The sequence below is a fragment of the Pelobates fuscus genome, chromosome 6 (genome assembly GCF_036172605.1).
Source record: "Pelobates fuscus isolate aPelFus1 chromosome 6, aPelFus1.pri, whole genome shotgun sequence".
Taxonomy (NCBI): Eukaryota; Metazoa; Chordata; class Amphibia; order Anura; family Pelobatidae; genus Pelobates; species Pelobates fuscus.
The window spans coordinates 168,206,028-168,233,332 of record NC_086322.1 but is presented as its reverse complement, the minus strand read 5'-3'; positions in this window follow the sequence as shown (position 1 = coordinate 168,233,332).

Here is a 27,305-nt window from a genome sequence, read left to right as displayed (position 1 = left end):
TCCTTTAGAGAGTGTGTTAGAAAGAATTTTCTTTCAGGTCCCATTAGAGACTACAATGGAGTCTAATGGAGCCTGGAGGGGGGTCTCTCCAACACTCTGGTTCCTATTCACAATATAGAAACACAACATAGCTCGCTGATACCTAGGCCAAGTTGGCTCCTCTTACCTTAATTACTGTTGCTGGCTGGCAGTCTGTGGGCTTGCTGGAAGGCTGTGGGCTTACTGGCTGCGGCTGGCAGGCTGTGGGCTTGCTGGCAGGCTGTGGGCTTGCTGGCTACTGCCGGCAGGCTGTGGGCTTGCTGGCTGCGGCTGGCAGGCTGTGGGCTTGCTGGCTGCGGCTGGCAGGCTGTGGGCTTGCTGGCTGCGGCTGGCAGGTTGTGGGCTTGCTGGCTGCGGCTGGCAGGCTGTGGGCTTGCTGGCTGGCAGGCTGTGGCTTGCTGGCTGTGGGCTTGCTGGCTGTAAGCCTAACTGGTGGCCTGTGGGCTGGCTGGCTGGCTGGCCGGCCTGTGGGCTGGCTGGCTTGCTGGCTACTGAGGCACTTGTAGATTATTTAAAGAAATAATCCATGCACAATAACCACTACTGCTCTGTGTAGTCGTTATGGTGCCAGGAGGGCCGGGCCCCCCTCCCAGAGTAAGTAGTCAAACCATTTAAGAACAGTTTGACAACTTACCTGGGGTCTGCTGGGATATGAGGCTGTAGTAGGGTATAGGAGCAGTGGTGCAATGTGTAAGGGGTGCACAGTGAGTGTGTGAACGGTTCAGTGTGTGTGAGGGGGTGTAGTGTGTGAATGTGTAGGGTGTGTGGGGCAATGTGTGTATGAGGGGGCTGTGCATGTGTGTGGCAATGTTAGTATGGGGGCTGTGTGTGTATGGGTGGGCAGTGTATGTGTGTGTGTGTGAGGCAATATGTGTATGGTGTGTGTGGGGGCAGTGTGTGTGTAGGGGGGCAGTGTGTGAATGTGTATGGTGTGTGGGGGCAGTGTGTTTATGGGGCTAGAGTTCACTCTCACCACTGCGACCACCAGGAATCCCTGGTGGTCACAGTGTTGAGAGTGAACTCTAGCTCGTAGCTCCAGGGCTAGCGTTTACTCTCGCAAGAGCCGTAATGTTGCCGTGGTAACCGCGGCAACGATCTGTGCTCGCGCAAGAAGGACCCAGAGGAGCTGCAGGCTGAGCTCCCGGGTCCTCTCTTCCTCCCTCCCCTGCCGGCTGCCCGCACGGTGCCTGCGGACAGGGGAGGGAGCAATTGCCCTCCTCTTACACCCCCTCCCCCTCTTCTTACCCCCCTCCCCCTCTTCTTACCCCCCTTCTTCTTACTCCCCCCTCACTCTCTTCTTACCCCTTCTTACTCTCCCCCTCTTCTTACTCCCCCCTCTCCCTCTTCTTACTCCACCTTCTTACTCTCCCCCTCTTCTTACTCCCCCAAACCCTCTTCTTACTCCTCCCTCTTCTTACTCCCCCCTCTTCTTATTCCTCCCTCTTCTTACTCCCCCCTCTTCTTACTCCCCCCCTCTTCTTACTCCCCCCCCCTCTTCTTACTCCCCCTCTTCTTACTCCCCCCCTCTTCTTACTCCCCCTCCCCATATTCCTACCCCCTCTTCTTACTCCCCCTTCCTCTTTTTTACTCCCCCCTCCCTCTTTTTTACTCCCCCCTCCCTCTTCTTACTCCCCCTCCCTCTTCTTACTCCCCCTCCCTCTTCTTACTCCCCCTCCCTCTTCTTATTCCCCCTCCCTCTTCTCACTCCCCCCTCCCTCTTCTCACTCCCCCCTCCCTCTTCTCACTCCCCCCTCCCTCTTCTTACTCCCCCCTCCCTCTTCTTACTCCCCCCTCCCTCTTCTTACTCCCCCCTCCCTCTTCTTACTCCCCCCTCCCCCTTCTTACTCCCCCCTCCCCCTCTTCTTACCCCCTTCTTACTCCCCCCTCATCTCTTCTTACCCCCCTCCCTCTCTTCTTACCCCCCTCCCTCCCTTCTTACCCCCCTCCCTCCCTCTTCTTACCCCCCCTCCCTTTCTCTTCTCACCACCCTCCCTTTCTCATCTTACCCCCCCTCCCTCTCTTTTCTTACCCCCCCCCTCTCTTTTCTTACCCCCCCATCCTCTCTTTTCTTACCCCCATCCTCTCTTTTCTTACCCCCCTCCCTCTCTTTTCTTACCCCCCTCCCTCTCTTTTCTTACCCCCCCTTTCTTTTCTTACCCCCCCTCTCTTTTCTTACCCCCCCTCTCTTTTCTTACCCCCCTCCCTCTCTTTTCTTACCCCCCTCCCTCTCTTTTCTTACACCCACCCCCCTCTCTTTTCTTCTTTTCTTTCACCCCCTCCCTCCCTCTCTTTTCTTACCCCCTCCCCTGTAGTGTGGCCGAGCTGCTTTCCGGTCCGCGGTGCCCGGCCGGAGTGATAGGAAGGTGCACCCTGAGTGTGCACCTTCCTGTCAGTCCGGCCGGGTACAGGAAACAGAAACTCCTGTTCCGCGCGGAACAGGAGTTTCTGTTTCCTGTACCCGGCCGGACAGACAGCAAGGTGCACACTTAGTGTGCACCTTCCTATCACTCCGGCCGGGCACCGCGGACCGGAAAGCAGCTCGGCCACACTACAGGGGAGGGGAGGTGAGAAGCTGCAGCCGCCTGAGCGCTCTTAAGAGAGCGCTCAGGCGGCTGCAGCATTTAAAGTGGCGGCCGGGCCCCCTGATGGCGGGCCCCCCTCCCGGCCGGGCCCTCGGACCAATTTATTTTGGTTCATCATAGGTATTGTGCTTTTGGACACAGAGTAGAGAACAGAAGATAATAAGCTCTGCAATGTAAGAGGGGTAGAAGGAGTTCTGTAGCAATGAAGGCTGCTTAAAATGTCTATAATTAGAGGTAGGAGGAACAAAAGTTTAATAGATCAAAATCACTCTTGCTTAAAGTGGTTATGGGGAGTGAAAAATATATTGTTCACAAAGGGTTGACCAAATATCAGAAAATAGGTAGGCCCCCACCCGCCACAGACTGCTCACTGTTTACTAGACATGCCCCTACTCACGGTATAGCTGTATAGCGAGTAGGGGCAGAATTGCACATGTCTAAGTTACGGTTATGTCTGGCATGTGTATCTCCGCAGGCGTCATACTGTCTGGGCCCACTCCTGTTACAATAATAATTATTTTCTAGAAAAATAAATGATTTCCCTTTTTTCTGCCTGGTAGTTTATTTATATTGTATAAGTATTGCCTATTGAGGTTGTATTGCTTTTATAATATGGGGTATTGTATGCAGGGCCGGCGCGTCCATAAGGCGGCACTGGCGGCCGCCTTAGGGAGCACCGGCCCGGGGGCGCAAAAGTCCGGGTGACCGGCAGGAGGGAAGCGCACAGCTCCCCTCTCCTGCCAGTCACTTCTTGTAGCGTGGCCGAGCGTCAACTGCAGCGCCGCGGACTGTGTGGAGGGGGCGGGGATATGACATGTCATATCCCTGCTCCCTCTGTAGCACACAGCGCGGCTGGTGCCCAGCAGGGGCGGAGCTTCCGCCGGCCACCTTCTCGCCAGCATGGGAGGAAGTCCTCCCAAGAAGACTCAAGCAGCAAGAGCAAGAGAAGGCAGAGAGGAGGGGGGCTGGGCAGGACCAGCTCCTCCAACTCCCAACTACCTCAGGCAGCACTTTGGATCCCAGGTAAGCCACCCTCCTGAACCTGTCTGTCAGTGTGTGTTTCTGTGTGTGTATATGTCTGTCTGTCAGTGTGTCTGTGTGTGTATGTCAGTGTGTGTATATGTCTGTCTGTCAGTGTGTCAGTGTGTGTGTATATGTCTGTCTGTCAGTGTGTCAGTGTGTGTGTATATGTCTGTCTGTCAGTGTGTCAGTGTGTGTATATGTCAGTGTGTCAGTGTGTATGTGTCTGTCTGTCAGTGTGTCAGTGTGTGTATATGTCTGTCAGTGTGTCAGTGTGTGTATGTGTCTGTCTGTCAGTGTGTCTGTGTGTCTATATGTCTGTCTGTGTATCTATATGTCTATATGTCTGTCTGTGTATCTATATGTCTGTCAGTGTGTGTGTATGTCTGTCTGTTAGTGTGTCTTTGTGTATGTCTATCATTGTGTATGTGTGTATCTGTATGTCTGTCAGTGTGTATCTGTCAGGATCGGGACAGGGATCCAACACGCAAAGTACAAACAGGTACAGGGTACGTATACCGGTCCTTAGAATGGCCGGGCTAACGTACAGAGAGTATAGAGAATGGTCAGAGACAAGCCGAGGTCGAGGGAACGAGAAGACAGGTAAGCGAGGAACAAGCCGGGTCAAGGATAACGGAGGTAAACAGAGTAAGGAAACAAGCCGGGTCGAAACCAAAAGGATAACTGAGAAACACCAGAGCACTGTGTGACTAGACAGGCTAGAACCACGACAGGGCAATGAGCAACAGGGCGAAGTATGTTTAAATACCCTGGCTAGAGAGGATAGACACGCCTCCGACGAAACCTGATTAGTCTGTCTCGGACTGAGTGACAGGTCGTTCCGGATTGGCGTGATGACGTCGGCCTCCGGGCACCATGCTACAAAAGGAAGAGACTCCCTCGCGGCCGGCGTTAGTGTGACCGGGTCGACCGCGAGGAACAGAGGAAACATGGCGTCCGGACGGATGAGCGTCTAAGTCTCTACCTCTCTCGGAGGTAGAGACTTCAGGTACCCTGACAGTACCCCCCCCCTCAGATACGCCCACCGGGCGGAAAGAACCGGGACGGGATGGAAAGCGAGAGTGATACGCCCTGCGGAGACGAGGAGCATGAACATCCTCCTGAGGTACCCAACTCCTCTCCTCAGGACCGTATCCCTTCCAATCGACCAGATATTGTACTTTCCCCCGGGAGATACGAGAATCAATAATAGAGTTAACCTCATACTCCTCCTGACCCTCCACCTGAACAGGACAAGGAGGGGCTGTTGTGGAGGAGAACCTGTTACAAATAAGAGGTTTCAGCAACGACACATGAAACGAGTTAGGGATGCGTAAGGTATCAGGAAGAGCTAGACGATACGCAACCGGATTGATACGAGACAACACCCTGTAAGGTCCAATATAACGGGGAGCGAACTTCATGGAGGGCACCTTTAAACGGATGTTCCTCGTGCTCAACCATACCCTATCACCCGGAACAAAGAGCGGAGCCGCCCTTCTACGTTTATCAGCATGTTTCTTAACCAGCATAGAATTGTGCGTAAGGATTTGCCGAGTTTGATCCCACAACTTCCTCAGATTAGCAACATGAACATCAACCGACGGCACCCCCTGGGAAGGAGAAGCCGAAGGAAGAATAGACGGGTGAAAGCCATAATTCATGAAGAAGGGGCTTGAATGAGTAGAATCGCAAACGAGATTGTTGTGCGCAAACTCTGCCCAAGGAATCAAACCGACCCAATCATCCTGGTGTTCGGAAACAAAACATCGCAAATATTGTTCAATTTTCTGGTTGGTACGCTCAGCAGCTCCATTAGACTGAGGGTGATAGGCAGAAGAAAAGTTCAATTTGATACCAAGTTGCGAACAGAAGGACCTCCAAAAACGGGAAATAAATTGGGAACCTCTGTCAGACACAATTTGAGAGGGTATCCCATGTAGGCGAAAAATCTCCCTAGCGAATATCTCGGCCAATTCGGGAGAAGATGGAAGTTTAGGCAGAGGAATGAAGTGTGCCATCTTAGTGAATCTGTCAACCACGGTGAGGATAACAGTCTGTTTTTTAGAGATAGGTAGATCGACAATAAAGTCCATGGCCAAGCAGGACCACGGCTTCTCTGGAACTTCTAAGGGGTGCAGGAATCCACAAGGAAGCGTATGAGGTTGTTTGGTCTTAGTACAAACCTCACATGCAGCGATGAAATCTTTAGTATCCCTACGTAAAGCAGGCCACCAGAAATCCTTAGAGATCAACGCAAAAGTCTTGCGAATACCAGGATGTCCCGCCATCTTGCTGTTATGGAAACACTGCAACAGTTCCAGTTGAAGAGCAGGAGGAACGAAATGTCGACCCACAGGAGTCTGTCTAGGTGCTAAATGTTGTAGCTTAACGATCTCGGCCAGTAACGGAGAATGAATCCTGAGATTCGTATTAGCAACAATATTGCATTTCGGAACTATAGAGGAAAGAACCGGCTCAGGTACAGTAGAAGGTTCATACTGGCGAGATAAGGCATCGGCTTTAGAATTTTTTGAACCAGGTCTATAAGTCAGCACATAGTTGAAGTGAGTCAGGAATAAGGACCAACGAGCCTGCCTCGAGGACAGGCGCTTAGCCTCCCCAATGTAGGACAAGTTCTTGTGGTCCGTCAGGATAGTAATAGGGTGTAAGGTTCCCTCTAATAAATGTCTCCATTCCTTTAAGGCTTTAATGACTGCTAAGAGTTCTCTGTCGCCGATGTCATATCTGCTCTCAGGGCCCGAAAGTTTCCTAGAAAAAAAACCACATGGGTGCAATGGTTTATCTACCCCCAATCTTTGTGACAGAACCGCCCCAACTCCTGTCTCAGAGGCATCGACCTCGAGCAGGAACGGTAAGGTCGTATCCGGATGGACTAGTATTGGAGCAGAAGCAAAAAGTTCTTTGAGACTCTTGAAAGCAGCTAGAGCATCAGTAGACCATGTCTTAGTATCCGCCCCTTGTTTGGTCATATTGGTGATGGGCGCAATAATAGACGAGTAGCCCTTAATGAAGCGTCTATAATAATTAGAGAAGCCAATAAATCTCTGGATAGCTTTGAGTCCCTGAGGCAATGGCCAATCTAAAATAGACTGGAGTTTGTCAGGATCCATCTTAAAGCCCTCCCCAGAAATCACGTATCCAAGAAAGTCTATCTGGGTCTGGTCAAAACTGCATTTCTCAAGTTTACAGTACAAACCATGTTGTAAAAGTTTGTGTAATACCTGTCTGACTTGTCGATGGTGGGTCTCAATCTCTTTAGAGTGTATGAGTATGTCATCCAGGTAGACAATAACACAATCATGTTGAAATTCCCTAAGAACTTCGTTAATCAAATCTTGGAAAACTGCAGGTGCGTTACAGAGACCAAAAGGCATGACCGTATACTCATAATGACCATAGCGGGTATTAAACGCTGTCTTCCACTCATGGCCTTGCTGAATTCTCACCAAGTTGTACGCCCCTCTGAGGTCCAACTTGGTGAAAATCTTAGAGCCCTTTAACCTATCAAAGAGTTCTGTAATCAAGGGGATAGGATAGGCATTCCTGATGGTTATTTTATTCAACCCTCGATAATCGATACAAGGTCTGAGTGACCCATCCTTCTTCTTAACAAAAAAGAACCCAGCCCCGGCAGGAGATGAGGATCTCCTGATAAATCCCTTGTCTAAATTCTCCTGAATATACTCCTCTAAAACAGCATTCTCTTTAGTGGATAGAGGGTATACATTGCCCCTAGGAGGCATGGTACCAGGTAATAGGTTAATTTTACAATCAAAGGACCTGTGTGGAGGTAGAGTATCAGCGTTCTTTTTATCGAATACTGCCTTTAAGTCCATGTACAAAGGAGGTATCTGTCTCTCTTTAGGCTGGGTAGTAGTGTCAGGTGTGTAAATTACAGCCAAAGGGGATACCTTCTGTAAACACCTCTCCTGACAACCCTGACCCCACGAGAGTATCTCCCCTAACTCCCAATCGATAGTAGGGTTATGTCTCTTTAACCATGGATACCCCAGGACTATGGGAACGGAAGGGGACGAAATAAGCATAAGAGATATACTCTCCTCGTGTAAGATACCAACAGATAGGCTCATGGATATAGTCTCACGAGTAATAACAGGCTCGAGTAGTGGTCTACCATCAATGGCCTCAACGGCCAAGGGGGTCTCTCTTAACTGGGAAGGAATAGTGTGCTTAGTGGCAAAGGCTTGATCGATAAAATTCTCAGCAGCGCCGGAATCTATCAATGCCACGGTCTTAAGTACTTCCTTCTTCCATGTTAAAGAAACTGGTAGTAAAAGCCTGTGATTTTTGTAATTATGCGTAGAGGACAAAATAGAAACACCCAAGGCCTGTCCTCTAGAGAAACTTAGGTGCGGGCGTTTCCCGAGCGAACAGGACAATTCAGGCGTAAATGACCTCTGACTCCACAATACATACACAATCCCTCCCTTCTCCTGTACAGTCTCTCCTCTTCTGAGAGATGAGTATTGCCTATCTGCATAGGTTCAGGAATCAGTGAGGTATTGGACTCAGGACTTAGAAATGCGGGTGCTAATTTAAAGGCAGGTCTTAGGTTCCTCTCTCGAGTGTTCTGTCTTTCTCTTATACGTTCATCAATACGAGAAATGAACGAAATTAAGTCCTCTAAATTCTCTGGTAGCTCCCTAGTAGCAATTTCGTCAAGGATAACATCTGATAACCCGTTCAAGAATACATCCATATAAGCCTGTTCATTCCACTTAACTTCTGACGCCAGAGACCTGAACTCTAGTGCATAATCCACTAATGTTCGGTTCTCCTGTCTCAGGCGCAACAGTAATCTGGCTGCATTGACCTTTCTACCAGGAGGGTCAAAAGTTCTTCTAAAAGCAGCTACAAAGGCAGCATAATTGTATACCAACGGGTTATCGTTCTCCCATAATGGGTTAGCCCATCTCAGAGCTTTCTCAATGAGTAAGGTGATAATAAACCCAACCTTTGCCCTATCGGTAGGATAGGAGCGAGGTTGCAATTCAAAGTGAATGCTGATCTGGTTTAAAAAACCACGACACTTCTCAGGTGACCCACCATAACGTACAGGTGGAGTAACACGGGAAGAGGCACCTACAGTAGCTACCTCTAGGCCTGAACCTACAGAGGAAATAGGAGTAGGACGCGTCTCCTCTGGAGGATTATTAGCACGAGACAACAATGCCTGTAGTGCTAAGGCCATTTGGTCCATTCTGTGTTCCATGGCGTCAAACCTGGAATCAGAGGAACCAACCTGACTGTTTGTACCTGCAGGATCCATTGGCCCTGTCGTAATGTCAGGATCGGGACAGGGATCCAACACGCAAAGTACAAACAGGTACAGGGTACGTATACCGGTCCTTAGAATGGCCGGGCTAACGTACAGAGAGTATAGAGAATGGTCAGAGACAAGCCGAGGTCGAGGGAACGAGAAGACAGGTAAGCGAGGAACAAGCCGGGTCAAGGATAACGGAGGTAAACAGAGTAAGGAAACAAGCCGGGTCGAAACCAAAAGGATAACTGAGAAACACCAGAGCACTGTGTGACTAGACAGGCTAGAACCACGACAGGGCAATGAGCAACAGGGCGAAGTATGTTTAAATACCCTGGCTAGAGAGGATAGACACGCCTCCGACGAAACCTGATTAGTCTGTCTCGGACTGAGTGACAGGTCGTTCCGGATTGGCGTGATGACGTCGGCCTCCGGGCACCATGCTACAAAAGGAAGAGACTCCCTCGCGGCCGGCGTTAGTGTGACCGGGTCGACCGCGAGGAACAGAGGAAACATGGCGTCCGGACGGATGAGCGTCTAAGTCTCTACCTCTCTCGGAGGTAGAGACTTCAGGTACCCTGACAGTATCTATGTGTCTGTCAGTGTGGTTGTTTGTATGTATGTCTGTTAGTGTGTATTTGTGTGTTTGTGTATGTCTATCATTGTGTATGTGTTTATCTGTATGTCTGTCAGTGTTTGTGTGTATCTGTGCGTCTGTCTATCTGAATGTGCATCAGTTTGTGTATATGTGTATCTGAATGTGTGTCAGTGTGTGTATCTTTGTGTATGTGTATCACAGTGTGTGCGTGTGTGGCAGTGTATGTGTATATGCATAAGTAAAGACAAATAAGTCAATGGGACCTGATGGAATACACCCAAAGCTATTAAAAGAGCTTAGTGGTGTACTAGCAAAACCATTAACAGATTTATTTAACCAATCATTGATAACAGGAGTAGTCCCAGAAGATTGGAAGTTAGCGAATGTTGTGCCCATTCACAAGAAAGGTAATAGGGAGGAGTCGGGCAACTATAGGCCAGTAAGCCTTACTTCAGTAGTGGGGAAAGTGATGGAAACCATGTTAAAGGATAGGATTGTTGAACATCTAAAAACACATGGATTTCAAGATCAGAGACAACATGGGTTTACTTCAGGGAGATCATGCCAAACTAATCTTATTGATTTTTTTGATTGGGTAACTAAAATTATAGATCAGGGTGGTGCAGTAGACATTGCTTACCTAGATTTCAGTAAGGCTTTTGACACTGTTGCACATAGAAGGCTTATCAATAAACTACAATCTTTGAGTTTGGATTCCAATATTGTTGAATGGGTAAGGCAGTGGCTGAGCGACAGGCAACAGAGGGTTGTAGTCAATTGAGTATATTCGAAGCTTGGGCTTGTCACCAGTGGGGTACCTCAGGGATCTGTACTTGGACCCATTCTCTTTAATATTTTTATTAGTGATATTGCAGAAGGTCTTGATGGTAAGGTGTGTCTTTTTGCGGATGATACTAAGATATGTAACAGGGTTGATGTTCCAGGAGGGATAAGCCAAATGGAAAATGATTTAGGTAAACTAGAAAAATGGTCAGAGTTGTGGCAACTGACATTTAATGTGGATAAGTGCAAGATAATGCATCTTGGACGTAAAAACCCAAGGGCAGAGTACAGAATATTTGATAGAGTCCTAACCTCAACATCTGAGGAAAGGGATTTAGGGGTGATTATTTCTGATGACTTAAAGGTAGGCAGACAATATAATAGAGCAGCAGGAAATGCTAGCAGAATGCTTGGTTGTATAGGGAGAGGTATTAGCAGTAGAAAGAGGGAAGTGCTCATGCCATTGTACAGAACACTGGTGAGACCTCACTTGGAGTACTGTACACAGTACTGGAGACCCTATCTTCAGAAGGATATTGATACCTTAGAGAGAGTTCAAAGAAGGGCTACTAAACTGGTTCATGGATTGCAGGATAAAACTTACCAGGAAAGGTTAAAGGATCTTAACATGTATAGCTTGGAGGAAAGACGAGATAGGGGGGATATGATAGAAACATTTAAATACATAAAGGGAATCAACACAGTAAAGGAGGAGACTATATTTAAAAGAAGAAAAACTACCACAACAAGAGGACATAGTCTTAAATTAGAGGGACAAAGGTTTAAAAATAATATCAGGAAGTATTACTTTACTGAGAGGGTAGTGGATGCATGGAATAGCCTTCCAGATGAAGTGGTAGAGGTTAACACAGTAAAGGAGTTTAAGCATGCGTGGGATAGGCATAAGGCTATCCTAACTATAAGATAAGGCCAGGGACTAATGAAAGTATTTAGAAAACTGGGCAGACTAGATGGGCCGAATGGTTCTTATCTGCCGTCACATTCTATGTTTCTATGTTTCTATATATCTCAGCATTCAAACACCAACACTACACACAAATAAACACCTGCATGCAAACGTCAACACAACATACAAACACACCCCTGCATTCAAATGTCAACACGACATATAAACACACCTCTGTATCAGACATCAACATTATATATAAACACACACCTGCGTTCAAAAACCAACACTATACATAAATGCATGCTTGCATTCAAACGCAAAAACTACATACAAACACACCCCTACAATCATACAAACATACTCCATACAAACACATGCTTACAGTCAAACACACAAATACTGCTCCGTGCTAAATACAATCCTGCAAGCATTGGGAATCGGTAGAGCCCCAGCTTTCAAAGCATTGTTGAAGTTGCACGACAGATGGGGATCTATCTTTTAGCCATCCTGTGTACATACACAGACCGTCATACAGAGACATACAGTCTGTATGTCTCTGTATGACTGTCTGTATGTATTCAAAAGGAATAAACACAGGCAACACTCCAATAGTAAGGATGGTATATTTATTGATAGGTGAACCACCCCAAAGAAAGTGCGACGTTTCGGCTCAGCAGAGCCTTATTGCATGAGCTGAAACGTCACACTTTCTATGGGGTGGTTCACCTACCAATAAATATACCATACTTACTATTGGAGTGTTCCCTGCGTTTATTCCTTTTGAAGACTTTACTGGTGGATCCAGCAATGTCCGCCTGACACGGAGCATCCACCACTATGGATGGCCAGAGCATTTACACGGTATCAGTGTGCAGGGTTCTTTGTTTGTCTGTGTATGTATGTCTCAGTATGCCTTGTCTGTATGTCTCTTTATGACTGTCTGTGTATGTATGTCTCTGTATCATTGTGTATGTATGTCTCTATATGCCCATCTCCATGTTTCTATGTCTGTGTCTGTATTTCTGTGTGTGCCTGTGTATGAATGTATGTCTGTGTTTGTACAACAATGTACCTGTATGTGTAGATTGTATGACTGTGTTTGTTTATTGTGTGCCTTTTATGACTGTGTGCCTGAATAATTATGTCTGTATGCTTGTATGGTTGTGTGTCTGTATGTTTGTGTATTTGTGCATGTATGCATTTTTGCCTGTATCTAAGTCTATGTGGGAGAAAAAGAGAGATAGATAGGGGCTGGAGGGAAGAAAGAGACAGAAAGGGGCTGGCGGGGAAGTAAGAAATACATAAGAGGGGTTGTAGGAGACACACTAAAGGGGGGTGTAAGGCACAACGGGGCCAAAGGTGTAAGACATTCAAGAGAGTGGATATGCAACACTAATGGGGGTAAGAAATTCAAAAGGGGGCTATGAGACACAGAGGTGAAGAAGCATTGTTTATTTTTTTGGGGTGGGGGAAGGGAAGGGGGCATCAAAATGCATCTTCGCCTGTGTAGTCAAAAATCCTAGCACCGGCCCTGATTGTATGTGAATCTTAATGGGTAGTGGTCTATCATGGCTGTGACAGACCTGGCATTTCATTGATCTAACCTGGCTTTTGCAAATAATGTATAATGCTCTAGAATGTTTCTATGTTTATAAAATTGTGTGCATGTGGTGCTGTGCCAAGAAATTACTTCTGTTTTCTGATTTATTATCTGGGATTAGGAGCAGTGTGTTAGAGACTTTCTCTTTAATTTATTTTGGTTCATCATAGGTATTGTGCTTTTGGATATATATACATTTTGTATGCATTAACCACTAGATGGCACTTCTACCTAATAATTACAGGAGTAGACTCTTCTATTCTGAATAGATCCATTCTTGGAGCACTGCATTTAAGTAAATGCATGTGCTTATGACAAAGAGAAACATTAATTCCCTTTTACCTAACAGTTAATCCTTATGTTTTACTAGGGTGTTATATTGGATTTGCAAGCTGTTAGGATAGGACCCTTGGTTTGGCTAAATCTTTTAATTTGAATGTATGCATTTATGCATCAAGTTCATATGAATTTGGAAGAAAAAAAACATGTAATAAGAGTATTTTAAACATAAATGTATGTTTTTATTATTTTGTAATTTGAGTTTGCAAAGCTAATATTGATGCCACAAGGCAGTTACAACATACCGGTAGCATTCCAGTGGAAACATTGTGTTCACCCAGGAGTGGATACTTTCCATTTTAGAGTTAAAATCATGTACTAGATTTGGTTAGACTTTGAAAGGAGGGCTTATCGCTACGTTATAACATAGTTGTTTTTAAAATGATTGGAGTAAAACATTTTTACGTGAATATTGAAGTTTGTTGGAAATGCTGTTGTACATTTAAGTTGTTTTGGCAGAGTGTTTTTTTACTTACAGCCAAGATGGCACACCTACAGTCATGGGAAAAAATAAAGTACAGCTTCTTTGAATTCTATGGTTTTAAATATCATGACATATAAACAATCGTCCTTAGCAGGTCTTAAAATTAGATAAAAACAACCTCAGATGAACAATACATGATATAACACACTGTGTCATGATCTATTTAACAAAAATAAAGAAAAACACACATTAGCCCTCAACACACAAATAGCCCAGCATTCACACATGCATGCACGCACTGATGCTTCACAAATATATGTACAGTCACCCCTGCATTTGCAGACACAGTCACATTGAGTCCCCATACAGATACAGGTCTTCACACAGCACACACAAACTACTCACATTGACCCAGCTAAACATATACACAGCACTTTGCATGTATGTATATATGAAGGACCTGTCTGCATTGAAGAAACTGGACTTGAGGTTAAACAGCAGAGAGGTTAAATCCAGCCCTGAGCGTGGCCGAATATCAGTAAAGAAAAAAACATTCTGAGTGCAATTTAGAAATCCAAAAAGGCAGGAAATTGTGCCTATGAATGTGCAAAAATGCAAAAACAGCTATATCAAAATCATGCAATATCATACATTTCTGTTAGCTACAATTCTTTATTTGCCAGAGGTAGATTATTATATAAGTTAGAGAATTTATATTATAGTGATTGATTGTAATCTTTTTCCATTTGCTATCTTGTATTTTTTGATTTGGATAGGAGTGAAAAGCTTCTTTTTTTGAAAGAGATTACTTTGCAAGACTTACAAGCATGAAACCAGTATCTTCTCCCAAAAAGGTTAGCTTATATCCATTCTTACTTTACTCTTTAATAAAGTGTTATGCTAGCTCTTTTTTTTTAAGATTTCTGTCTCCCTGATATACAATTTTAGGTTCCTAACAAACAATCAATAAATTGGTGAGCAATATCAATTAAAAAACAATTATCTTGCAATATATATCATGCAAATATACACAAATTAAGCTGCATAAGTGAGCACTAGTTATTCCTACAATAATAGTACATAGATTAATTAAGTGCAATAAAATGTGCAAAAAAAATCACAAGATCTTCTGATTCTATATAATATACTTGCACATTATCCATTCGATTAATTCAAGGATCTAAAGTCAGAAACAGTAACAGTTCTAGTGCTACACTGTCATATATTAAAAACCAAGATATGATTCTTTTAAATAAAAGCCACAAACATGGAGTAGTTATAGTACCACTTCCAACTGAACAGCACAGGCAGGATCAGTCCCTTGTAAACGTGGGATCCAATAGACTCACTACAAGCTGAACTCTTTGTTTAAAATCTTTATTATACCCCAAAGAAAGTTTAAAAAGCATTGAAGGCATATTCCAAGGTGCAAATTGCAGCTACCTCCCCTCACATGAAACAGTCCGGGGTGCATTCAAGGTGTTGGTCAGTCCCTTACTGCTGTTGGTCTCAGCAACTTTCTCCGCACACTCCTTCTCTGCACTTCTGGGTTCGGCAAGGGAAATTTTAGGTTTCACACCTACTGTTTCCCTTAGGATGGATATGAGGTTAAAATATGTCGATATGTGGTTGATGGATGCAAGGGAACTAGGAAAATGCTATATTATAATTTATGATAATAGGGATCTCATTTTCTGATCTAAGTCTATTAACTTCCTCTGTTTTATATTTTATAAGATGCATTCTGTCCAATTTTTTACATCATCTATTGTTTTCTCAATTTCCTCATCATTATATCTCTTTTTGGAAAATACATTCCTTAAGGGACCACTATAGTGACAGGAAAACATACTCGTTTTCCTGGCACTAAAGTGCCCTGATGGTGCCCCCACCAGGGCTGCCATCAGAAATTTTGGGGCCCCTGACAAAGTTCAAGGTCTGGGCCCCTAGAGCCCACTCACGAGTCCGCCCACAGGGCCATCCTTGAATCTGCCCACAAGGATGCTGTATGTGTGTAGAGTGAATGCAGAGTCTCTGTGTGTGTGTAGTCAATGCACAGTGTGTGTTTAGTGGATGCAGTGTGTGTAAAGTGGCCAAATGTAGTTCTGAATCTGTTGTAAGTCCCAGAATGCTTTGCTAGCTGGGGATCTACAATTTGCAGGGCTGTATTTAGCACTCAGCAGTGTATGTGTGTTTGAATATAAACATGGTATTGAATGGAGCATGTGTGTATTTGAATGTTTGTGTTTGAATGCAAGCGTGCATTTGTCTGTAGTGTATACACACACACACACACAGATAGATACACACCCTGACATACATGCAAATACACAGACACACAGTTACGCATATTGGCACATAGTTACACACACACATATATACTCAGGTTCACACTGACATAGATACATAGACATACAAACATATACACAGACACATTCAGGTGCAAACTGACACACAGACACATACACATACTGATATACATACATGCACACACATAGGAGATACAGGCACATGCATTGACATACATGGAAATATACAGACACGGTTACACACACACACATACATTCACGTGCACACTGACACCCAGATACAGACACACAGATACACGCACACAGAGATACACACTCAGGTGCAATCTGGCACCCATATATACACAGATACACACATGCACACACTAACACTCTGATACACACACACACTGACATACATGTAAATATACAGACACACTGAAAGATACAGACACACACACTCAGGTGCACATTGACACAGATACATACAGACACACAAACAGATACACGTAAAAACTAAATATACATAAAATATATGTGTAAAAATGTAGAAAAACAACAATAAAGTAATCAATTCTATGGGCAGATTAACACCAAATAAACACAGCTTTAGTTGAGAATCTCAGAAAACAAAGAAAGCATGAGCGCTACAGCAAAATATTATATATATATATATATATATATATATATAAATTATGTATTGCACTAATTAACACACTTTAAAAAATAAATGCAAGCGACCGAAAATGGGCCATGCACATAATAAAATATGACAGGCTATGCAAGATAAAAACGTACACAACATGGACAGGCAGCGCCAAATAGAAAAGATATACATTACAACAAAGTTACCAAAACAAACTAACAATCTGTTTAAACATTTAAATAGAGCCACAACTAAAACTAAAATAAATGGGGAATATCAACTAAGTAGTGAAAATGATTGTGGACAAAAAGTGTACATAAAAATCAAAAGCACAGACACTAGAAAACCATGAACATAAACGCTGCAGCACTGCTATAAAAAAAAAAATCAAAGAATAAAACAACAAAAACATACACTCAGGTGCACACTACCAACCAGATACAAACAAACACATAGATACACACACTGATAGATACATAGATACAGACAGACACCCACACTCTCAGGTACACATAGATACAGACAGACACACACACTCTCAGGTACACATAGATACACACACTGATAGATACATAGATACAGACAGACACCCACACTCTCAGGTACACATAGATACAGACAGACACACACACTCTCAGGTACACATAGATACAGACACACTGACACTTTTTTTTTAACCAACCTCATGTTTTTACCTTTAGGCTGCAAGAGGGTGGACTCTGCTGGCTGGGGCTGATGTGAGTGTGGGTCTGACTCTGTCCTCCTCTCCTCCCACCCTCATGTTTTTACCTTTAGGCTGCAAGAGGGTGGGCTCTGCTGGCTGGGGCTGATGTGAGTGTGGGTCTGACTCTGTCCTCCTCTCCTCCCACCCTCATGTTTTTACCTTTAGGCTGCAAGAGGGTGGGCTCTGCTGGCTGGGGCTGATGTGAGTGTGGGTCTGACTCTGTCCTCCTCTCCTCCCACCCTCATGTTTTTACCTTTAGGCTGCAAGAGGGTGGACTCTGCTGGCTGGGGCTGATGTGAGTGTGAGTCTGACTCTGTCCTCCTCTTCACACTCCCCAATGCTTCCTCCCACCCTCCTGTTTCTTACCTTTAGGCTGCAGGAGGGTGGACTCTGCTGGCTGGGGGCCTGGGGCTGATGTGGGTGTGGGTCTGACTGTCCTCCTCTCCTCTTCACACTCTCCGGTGCTTCCTCCCGCGCTGGTGTTAGCTGGGAGGAAGTGAGCTCACTTCCTCCCAGCACTGCCAATGCCAGGATCCTTAAAGGGGCCCGGACTAACTATTAAAAATCCACGGCACTGATCGGGCCCCTTCAGAGATATGCCCATCGGGTGGCCCTAAGTGCATGGGCCACCCGATGGGCCCCCTCAGGTAGTTCTGCCACTGCCAAAACACATGTATATAGCGATAACTGCTATATATATGTATGCACATTGGGAATGGGGGGCCTGGGTGCCTGGGCCCCCCAGGACCGCCGGGCCCATGACAACAGTCATGGTTGTCACCCCCTGATGGCGGCCCTGGCCCCCACCCTCAGGGTCCCACTCCCGTGGCGCTGAAGGTGGTGGAAAGGGTTAATCCCTTACCTTTTTTCCAGTGCCGGGATCCCTCGGCACTGGGTTTCTCCTCCCTCTTCTGATGTCATCGGCTGAATGGGCATGCGCGGCAAGAGCTGCGCGTGCATTCAGCCAGTCAATAGGAAAGCATTCTCAATGCGGAAGCGCCTCTAGCAGCTGTCAATGAGACAGCCACTAGAGGCTGGATTAAAGGGTTAATCCTAGATGCACCAGGCACTCAGACCACTTCATTAATATACGTTTGGGACAAGCATTTCTCGTATGTCCTTTCTTGCCACAGTATAAGCAAAAGTCCTCTTTTCTCCTAAACTGTCTTTCTACCTCTGACAGTCTCATAACCCCTAACTGCATAGGTTCAAATGTTTCTCTACGGTGATAGCCCCCATCACTAATATGACACGTAACGGGGTTAACTATACTATATGGTCTAAAGAAGCTAGAGAAGCTTTTGAGCGTCTTAAGAAATTATTTGCCTTTGCTGACATATTGGTAAATCCTGACACAAGCAAACCCTTTATACTAGAGATAGACGCCTCTGAGACAGGGGTAGGGGCTTTTCTTTCACAGAGGGAGAGTCAGGATACCCCTTTGCATCCTTCTGGATTCTTTTCTAGAAAGTTGTCACCAGCGGACCGTAACTATGATATTGGTAACAGAGAATTGTTGCCCATTATACTATCTCTGAAAGAATTGCGAAATCTTTTGGAAGGGTCCAAGCATGGGCGTCCGCAGGAATTTTTCCAGGGGGGGGCATAATTGTAATGACATCCATACTTGGCACCTTTTTGACAGTGTCATGAAAGGGAAGGAAAATTGTCATTTTCACATAAAGCCAGGCTGAATAGCTTACAACTATGATGTCAGGAATATATGTTTGTATTCCTGACACTATAGTGTTCCTTTAATCAAATTAAAGGAACATTCTGGTCACCATAACAACTAAATGAAAATGTTATGATGCAAGTAGGCCCATGGGCACTCTCTTTCCTTTAAGGGGTGAACCCACTCTCAAATGGTTTACCCCCAAAGGCTTCCTCTAGCTCCATATCTCCAGGTTGCTCAGTGGTATTCAGCTTTTTAAACGGAGTGTCAGGAAGTGCAGATTGATGTCAGGCATGGGTGCAGCTGATTGGCTAGAATGGTCAGCTGACGCTCTAAGGCAATCGCTAGTTCCCGATTCATAAAAATGTTTACGTTTTCATGAATGGGGAGCTACTGATTGGCTTAGAGTGCTAGCTGACCCTCTAGCCAAGCAGCGGCACCCCTACCCAGCGGCCCTCTGTGTTTCCTGACACTCAGTAAATTAAAGTGAACACATTAACACTGATGTTTTTTTTTTACCTGGGGAGATGAGAAGGTCCAAAGTTTCCCTGCCAGACGCAGGTACCAAAGCCTTATGATGTGCTGTCCAGAATGAAGTGCTCCAATCTCATTTTCTTCTCCTTCATTTGACACAGTCTTCTTTTTATTCTGAGGCGGCTCTAGACTTTATGAGGCCTTAGGCGAAACTCAAACATGAGGCCCCACTAACAAAAAAGTGAAAAAATTAGAGTTGCACATGCACAATTTACCTGTGTATGTGCCTGAGTGTGTGTGTGAGAGAGAGAGAGGGAGAGTGTGTGTGAATGTATGTCTCTGTGAGCATTTTTTGCGTTTTTGTCTGGTACCCTATGTGTATGGGGTAGCTGCTTGAAGTGTGTTTTGTGATGGTGAGAGGGAGGGGGGTGATGTGAGAGGGAGAGGGGTGATGGTGAGAGGGAGAGGGGGTGATGGTGAGAGGGAGAGGGGGGTGATGGTGAGAGGGAGAGGGGGGTGATGGTGAGAGGGAGAGGGGGGTGATGGTGAGAGGGAGAGGCGGGTGATGGTGAGAGGGAGAGGCGGGTGATGGTGAGAGGGAGAGGCGGGTGATGGTGGGGGGGGTTATGCTGATGGGGGAGTGATGGTGAGGGGAGGTAATGCTGAGGGAGGGGGTGATGGTGACGGAGGGGGTAATGCTGCTGAGGGTGGGGGTGATGGGGGTAATGCTGTGGGTGGTGAGGGGGGTGATGCTGAGGGAGGAATTGATGGTGAGGGGGGTAATGCTGAGGGTGGTGATGCTGAGGGAGGGGGGTAATGCTGAGGGTGGTCGGGGGGTGATGCTGAGCAAGGGGGTTATGGTGAGGGGGTAATGCTGAGGGTGGTGGGGGGGGTAATGCTGAGGGTGGTGAGGGGGGATGCTGAGGGTGGTGAGGGGGTGATAGTGAGGGGGTGATGCTGAGGGTGGTGATGGGGGTAATAGTGAGGGGGTGATGCTGACGGAGGGGGGTAATGCTGAGGGTATGAGAGGGGGTGATAGTGAGGGGGGTGATGCTGAGGGTGATGAAGGGGGTGATGCTGAAGGTGGTGAGGGGGGTGGTAGTGAGGGGGGGTGATGCTGAGGGTGGTGATGGGGGTGATAGTGAGGGGGGTAATAGTGAGGGGGTGATGCTGAGGGTGTGAGGGGGATAATAGTGAGGGGGTGATGCTGAGGGTGGTGAGGGGGGTAATAGTGAGGGGGTAATGCTGAAGGTAGTGATGCTGAGGATGGTGAGGGGGGTGATAGTGAAGAGGGGGTGATGCTGAGGGTGTGAGGGGGGTAATAGTGGGGGGTGGTGGTGAGGGGGTGATGCTGAGTGAGGGGGTAATGCTGAGGGTGGTGAGGGGGGTAATAGTGAGGGGGGTAATGCTGAGGGTGGTGAGGGGGGTGATAGTGAGGGGGGGTGATGCTGAGGGTGTGGGGGGGGGTGATAGTGAAGGGGTAGTGATGGTGAAGGTGGTAATATTGAGGGGGTAATGCTGAGGGTGGTGAGAGGGGGTGATAGTGAGGGGGTAATGCTGAGGGTGGTGAGGGTGGTGATGGTGAGGGGGGTAATAGTGAGGGGGTGATGCTGAGGGTGGTGAGGGGGGGGGTGATAGTGAAGGGGGGTGATGCTGAGGGGGGTAATAGTGCCCCCCATCCCTCACTTACCTGATCTGTAGCCTGCCTCTGTGCTGCTCCCCTGCGGTTTCAGTCATGAGCGAGAGGCAGGGATAAGCTGTAGCTTCCTGCCTTTTAACATTCACAGTGGCCGGCGTCGGTATTGCAGTGTATTCTCACACAAACCAAATATAGCAGCACAAGCTGAAAAATCCAGGGGGGGGGGGGGGGGGGGAAGTGCGGTTCCAAGGATCCCCTCCTGGTCATAACTGATCACATAAACTTGGCATACATTGGAGATGCTAAAAGGCTGTCTTCTAGACAAGCTAGATAGTCATTGTTCTTGTCACGCTTTCACTTTATCATCACGTACTGACCAGGTCCTAAGAACGTTAATATAAAACAAGATACACCTAGAAAAAACAAAAGCAGAGAACACTCATAGGGAAACACCGTTAAGTAAAGATGTCCCTGCTATAGATGTTTTACACTCACAGAATAAAGGAGTAATTCAAGCCCATCAAGGTATCTTTAAATCTTGAAGTGTAATTCCTCAGGAGTACATGCAGAAGAAAGAAGAACTGTACATAGTGTGAAATCTTAATGGTATAAAAATCACATTTAATGGAAAAACTTACAAGAAGTTAGAAGTAAAAATGCTCATCAAAGATAAAATCCCTTCCTCTAGGATGATAAATGAAAGGAGCAGGTTACAGGATTTTCCAAGCAGCTCTACGCGTTTCGTCTATATATTTCATCAGGAGAAGTAACATTAAAGCATATAACAATCAAATACAAATACATCAATAAAAGTCCAATATCTTCTGTCTTCTTATATAGGTCCTTTATGCCAAATTCCGCGCCAAAAATCCGCCAATCTGCAAGTCCCATAGCAGGTGTTGTAAATTCTCTCAAATTCAAATCCGTCCACGGACTTCCGTATTGTCGCCGTGGAACGCATGTGCGTTCCACCCATTTGGAAGAAATCCTCCCTTTTCGGCGCATCTCTTAGTACGTCGTCTCTCTGTGGCTGGAACGCACGTGCGTTCCACCCCGGCCGCGGCCGAGAGGTGGAATCAAAGAGAGGAAGTGTGTAAATACATCAATTAACATAATAAAAACAGCATGGGTGAATCCCCCATCACTAATTAAACATAATGGTAGATCAAACATTAATAATGTATAAGTATACCAAATAGGATTTAATTTACACATAATAAAAATAGTATATGGAGAAAAAAGTACATAAAAAGTCATGGGGATGGTTTAGGACATGAAAGGGAGGGTTACTGGAATATGCAAACTCTAAAATATATGAATAATGATAAAAGAAGATAATAAAAATAATACAAATAAATATGAAAATAAATAAAAATAAAAATAAAAATGAAAGTAAAAAATAAATGTGAATGAAATATGTAAAAATAAATAAAAATAAAAATAACACTTCTTTCTTTCCTAAGAATGTTAAGGCTGACACTCTATCTAGGCAATTTAACAATTTGAGTCAGAACAAGAACAAGAGACCTCCTGTATCGTTCCACCTCATTGTATCATTGCCTCTACTGTCTCTACTCTCCTTTTCTTCTCCTCTTCTTTGTGCTATCATGACGGCTCTGTCTCAAGCACCTAGTGATATACCTCAAGATAGATTGTTTATTCCGTTGCTAGAAAGAGAGGAGGTACTAAGTATTCCACGATAATGTGACAGCTGGACATCCTGGTATTAATAAAACTGTATCCGTTGTCTCCAGATCATTTTGGTGGCCTTCTCTTAGAAAAGATATCAGAGAGTATGTTAAGGCTTGTCCTGTTTGTGTGGTTTCTAAGGTTCCCCATACTCTACCTTGTGGGTTATTACAACCACTTCCTATACCCAGTGTTCCATGGTCTCATTTGTCTATGGACTTCATTGTGGAACTCCCGATTTCTAAAGGCTATTTAAAAATGACACACTTTGTTCCGCTCAAAAAGTTACCTTCTTCCCAAGATCTGGTTCATATATTTATATGATAAATTGTCAGATTACATGGTATTCCACAAAATATTGTGTCAGACAAGGGTTCCCAATTTGTGTCACGGTTTTGGAGAGCATTTAACAAACAGTTGGGTATAGAATTGTCATTTTCATCTCCATACCATCCTCAAACTAATGGTGCGGCTGAGAGGGCCAACCAGTTGTTGGAACTATATTTGCGATGTTTTATTAATGGCACTCAGGAAAACTGGTCTGACTTGCTACCTTGGGCTGAATTTGCCAGGAATAATGCTACCCACGACTCATCTGGACACAGTCCATTTTTTGTCAACGGTCATCATCCTACTGTTTTTCCTGCGGTGCTCTCTCATACTGCTATTCCTGCTCTGGATGAACATCTTGCATGTATACGTGAGACTTGGACTAAGGTCCACATGGCTCTTGAAACTGCTGCAGCTCGTTTCAAATTTCATGCTGATAAGTGACGTGGTGCCAACCCTGTTTACCAGGTGGGTGATCGGGTATGGCTCTCCTCGCGAAATATCAGAGTCAAGGCTCCTAGCATGAAGCTTGCGTATACCTAATTCATTTCATGTATCTTTGCTTACGCCTCTTATCTGCAATAGGTATACTCTTCCTTTTGTCCCTCCTCCTCTGGTTATTACTCGACGAGAGGAGTACGAAGTCTCCTCCATAATTGATTCCAGATTTTCTCGTGGTTTGTGCTGTACCTGGTTGATTGGAAGGGTTATGGGCCTACTGATCGTTCTTGGGTTCCTGCTTCTGATATACATGCTAGCCACAAAATCCATTCTTTCCACGTTAAATTTCCTCTCAAACCTGGTCCTGCCCGCCTGGTGGGTGGGGCAATGTCACATATCCTTCATATCCATGTGGCAAAAACTGAGATAATTACCTTCCTAAGATTGAGGGGAGTGCTGCTCGGCGGTCTACTGCCATGATGCCTTGGTTATGCGGCATAACGGTGCACGCCAGCCACTGTGGACCCACACAATTATATAGCCCCACGTCAGTCCACGGTAAAAACGACGTTGACATGCGGGTGACATCATGCAAAAGATGCACAGCAACGTTTTGGGGTCAAAGGCTCGGTACAGCCAATCGGATCTGCAAGAGGGTTATTTAACCCCTTAAGAACCAAACTTCTGGAATAAAAGGGAATCATGACATATCAGACATGTCATGTGTCCTTAAGGGGTTAAACTCACTTATTCCTTAGCTCATTGCCCTGTCGTGGTTTCCCTTTGATGGTTGTCCAAGAGTGTGTTCTTGACCGTGTTTTTGGGGTTTTTGACTTTGGCTTCATTTTGACTTCCCTGATTTCTGGTACCCTTGACTTTTGGCTTTTTCTTATCATGGTGTCTCTTTCTGTGTCCCTGACCTCGGCTAGTTTTTTGACTATTCTCAGGTATGTTAAGTCCGGCCATTCTAAGGCCTGATAAGACGTTACCCTTAGTGCTGGATTAATATAATCCTGGCACATGTCTAGACACTGGAGTGTCAATCTTTGGATTTCTGACAGAATTTCTGACTGATTCCCGCAGGCGCAAGTAATTAGGTACACCTTGTCTGTGGAGCCACAATTTATAAATGTGTTAAGAGTTACTTTCATTGTCGTTTGGTTGCTAACTACCGATTTGGTTGGAAACACAAAATCACAGGCTTTGCAGTGTCCATACTTATAAAGTCCTGTAGTAGGTTGAAGCCACATCTTTGTTTTGATCTCCGGTTCTAAGTGACTATGAGTTAAAAGATTGCCAAGATTTTTGGCCCTTCTAAATGTCATGGAGGGATGAGGAAGAATGGTATCCTTTAGAAAAGGGTCATGTGATAAAAATCGACCAGTTCTTTTGTAAGATATTGCAAGCTGTCTCCCATCTCTCATCAAAAGTACCTATAAATCTAGTAATCCCAGAAATCTGGGGTCTACTTCTTGATGGTCTATGCAAACTCTCAGACCTGTCAACATGTTTTTCCTTTGGTAGGCTTTCTTAAGGACCCTATTTGGATAACCAAGTTGCTTAAATCTGTTTCTAAGATCTTTGGCTTCTTTTTCGAAATCTAAGGGGTTACAGCAATTCCTTTTTGCTCTAAGATATTTGCCACATTTTGAGATGGTGGGGATGATAGCTTTGCCTATATAGCAAGCTGTTTGGGGCTGTAGGTTTTCTAAAAAAAGGTTAGTGGTAAGTTCTCCATGCTCCAGTATTTGACTTTTCAGGTCCAAAAACACAAGTTCTTTTTCATGAATGGCATGAGTTAGTCTTAAATCTATGTAATTAATGTTAAGTGTCTCGACCATTTCTTCAAATAGGGCAATGGAACCGGTCCAAAGCACAAGGATGTCGTCTATATAATAATACCTTTTTTACCGTATATACTCGAGTATAAGCCGAGTTTTTCAGCACATTTTTTGTGCTGAAAACCCCCAACTCGGCTTATACTCGAGTCAGAGTCTGTATTATGGCAATTTGCATTGCCATAATACAGACTGGGGGGAGAGGGGTGCTTGCAGAGCTGTACTTACCTTTCCTGCAGCTCCTGTCAGCTCTCTCCTCCTCCGCGCCGTCCGTTCAGCACCTCGGTCAGCTCCCAGTGTAAGTCTCGCGAGAGCCGCAGCTCTCGCGAGACTTACACTGGGAGCTGACAGAGGGAGCTGCACAGACCGCGCGGAGGAGGAGAGAGTTGACAGGAGCTGCAGGAAAGGTAAGTACAGCTCTGCCAGCACCCCTCTCCCCCCACTGAACTACCAATGACACTGGACCCCAAGGGAAGGAGCCCCCCTCCCTGGCCAGCTAGCAAGCAGGGAGGGGGGACGAAAAAAAAAAGATAATTAAAAAAAAAAAATTATAATAATTAAATAATAAATAATAATACAAAAAAAATAATAATATAAAATAAATAAAAAAAATTATAATTAATAATATATCAAATGCCCACCCCCACCAACACATACACAAACACACACTGCACTCACACACACTGCACTCACACACACACTGCACTCACACACACACTGCACTCACACACACACACACACTGCACTCATACGCGCACTGCACTCATACGCACACTGCACTCATACACACACTGCACTCATACACACACTGCACTCATACACACACACTGCACTCATACACACACACTGCACTCATACGCACACTGCACTCATACACGCACTACACTCACACACTGCACTCATACACACACACTGCATTCATTATATACACACACTGAAAATAAATATTCAATTAATATATACACACACACTGCACTCATACACACACACACTGCACTCATACACACACACACTGCACTCACACACTGCATTCATACACGCACTGCACACACACACTGCACTCACGCACTGCACTCACGCACTGCACTCACGCACTGCACTCATACACGCAATGCACTCATACGCACACTGCATTCATACGCACACACTGCATTCATATGCACACACTGCATTCATTATATACACACACTGTAAATAAATATTCAATTAATATAATTTTTTTAGGATCTAATTTTATTTAGAAATTTACCAGTAGCTGCTGCATTTCCCACCCTAGTCTTATACTCGAGTCAATACGTTTTCCCAGTTTTTGGGGGTAAAATTAGGGGCCTCGGCTTATATTCGGGTCGGCTTATACTCGAGTATATACGGTATATACATTCAGTAAATCTGATATTTTCTGAATAAACCTGATTCTTGTATACCTTCTTTTTTTCCCACCACCCTAAGAAGAGATTTGCATAATATAGGGCACACGCTGACCCCATAGCTGTGCCCTTGAGTTGGAGGTAGTACTTCCCATTAGATGTAAAATAGTTATGGGTTAACACAAACTCTAATAGAGTGAGGATGAATGTTTGCTCAGAAATACTGAAGCAATCTGTTTTAGCCAAAAAGTAAGCACAACTTTGTAGACCCTTGGAGTGTGGAATGTTGTTATAAAGGGCCACGACATCCAAACTGGCCAGTAATGTTTAGGGTGGGACAATCTGATTTTCCAAGACCAAGAGTGTATGTTTCGTGTCTTATATATGGGAATCCAACTTTTTGACCAATGGTTGTAAAAGTCTATCCAGAGATGTGCTGGCTTTCTCTGTCAAGCTGTTATGACCAGACACTATAGGTCTTCCTGGAGATCTTGGTGGATCCTTATGTATCTTGGGAAGACAAAAGAACGTAGCCACTGTTGTATTGTAATGTGACACTATGTATTTATATTCATTGATAGTGATAATGTTATC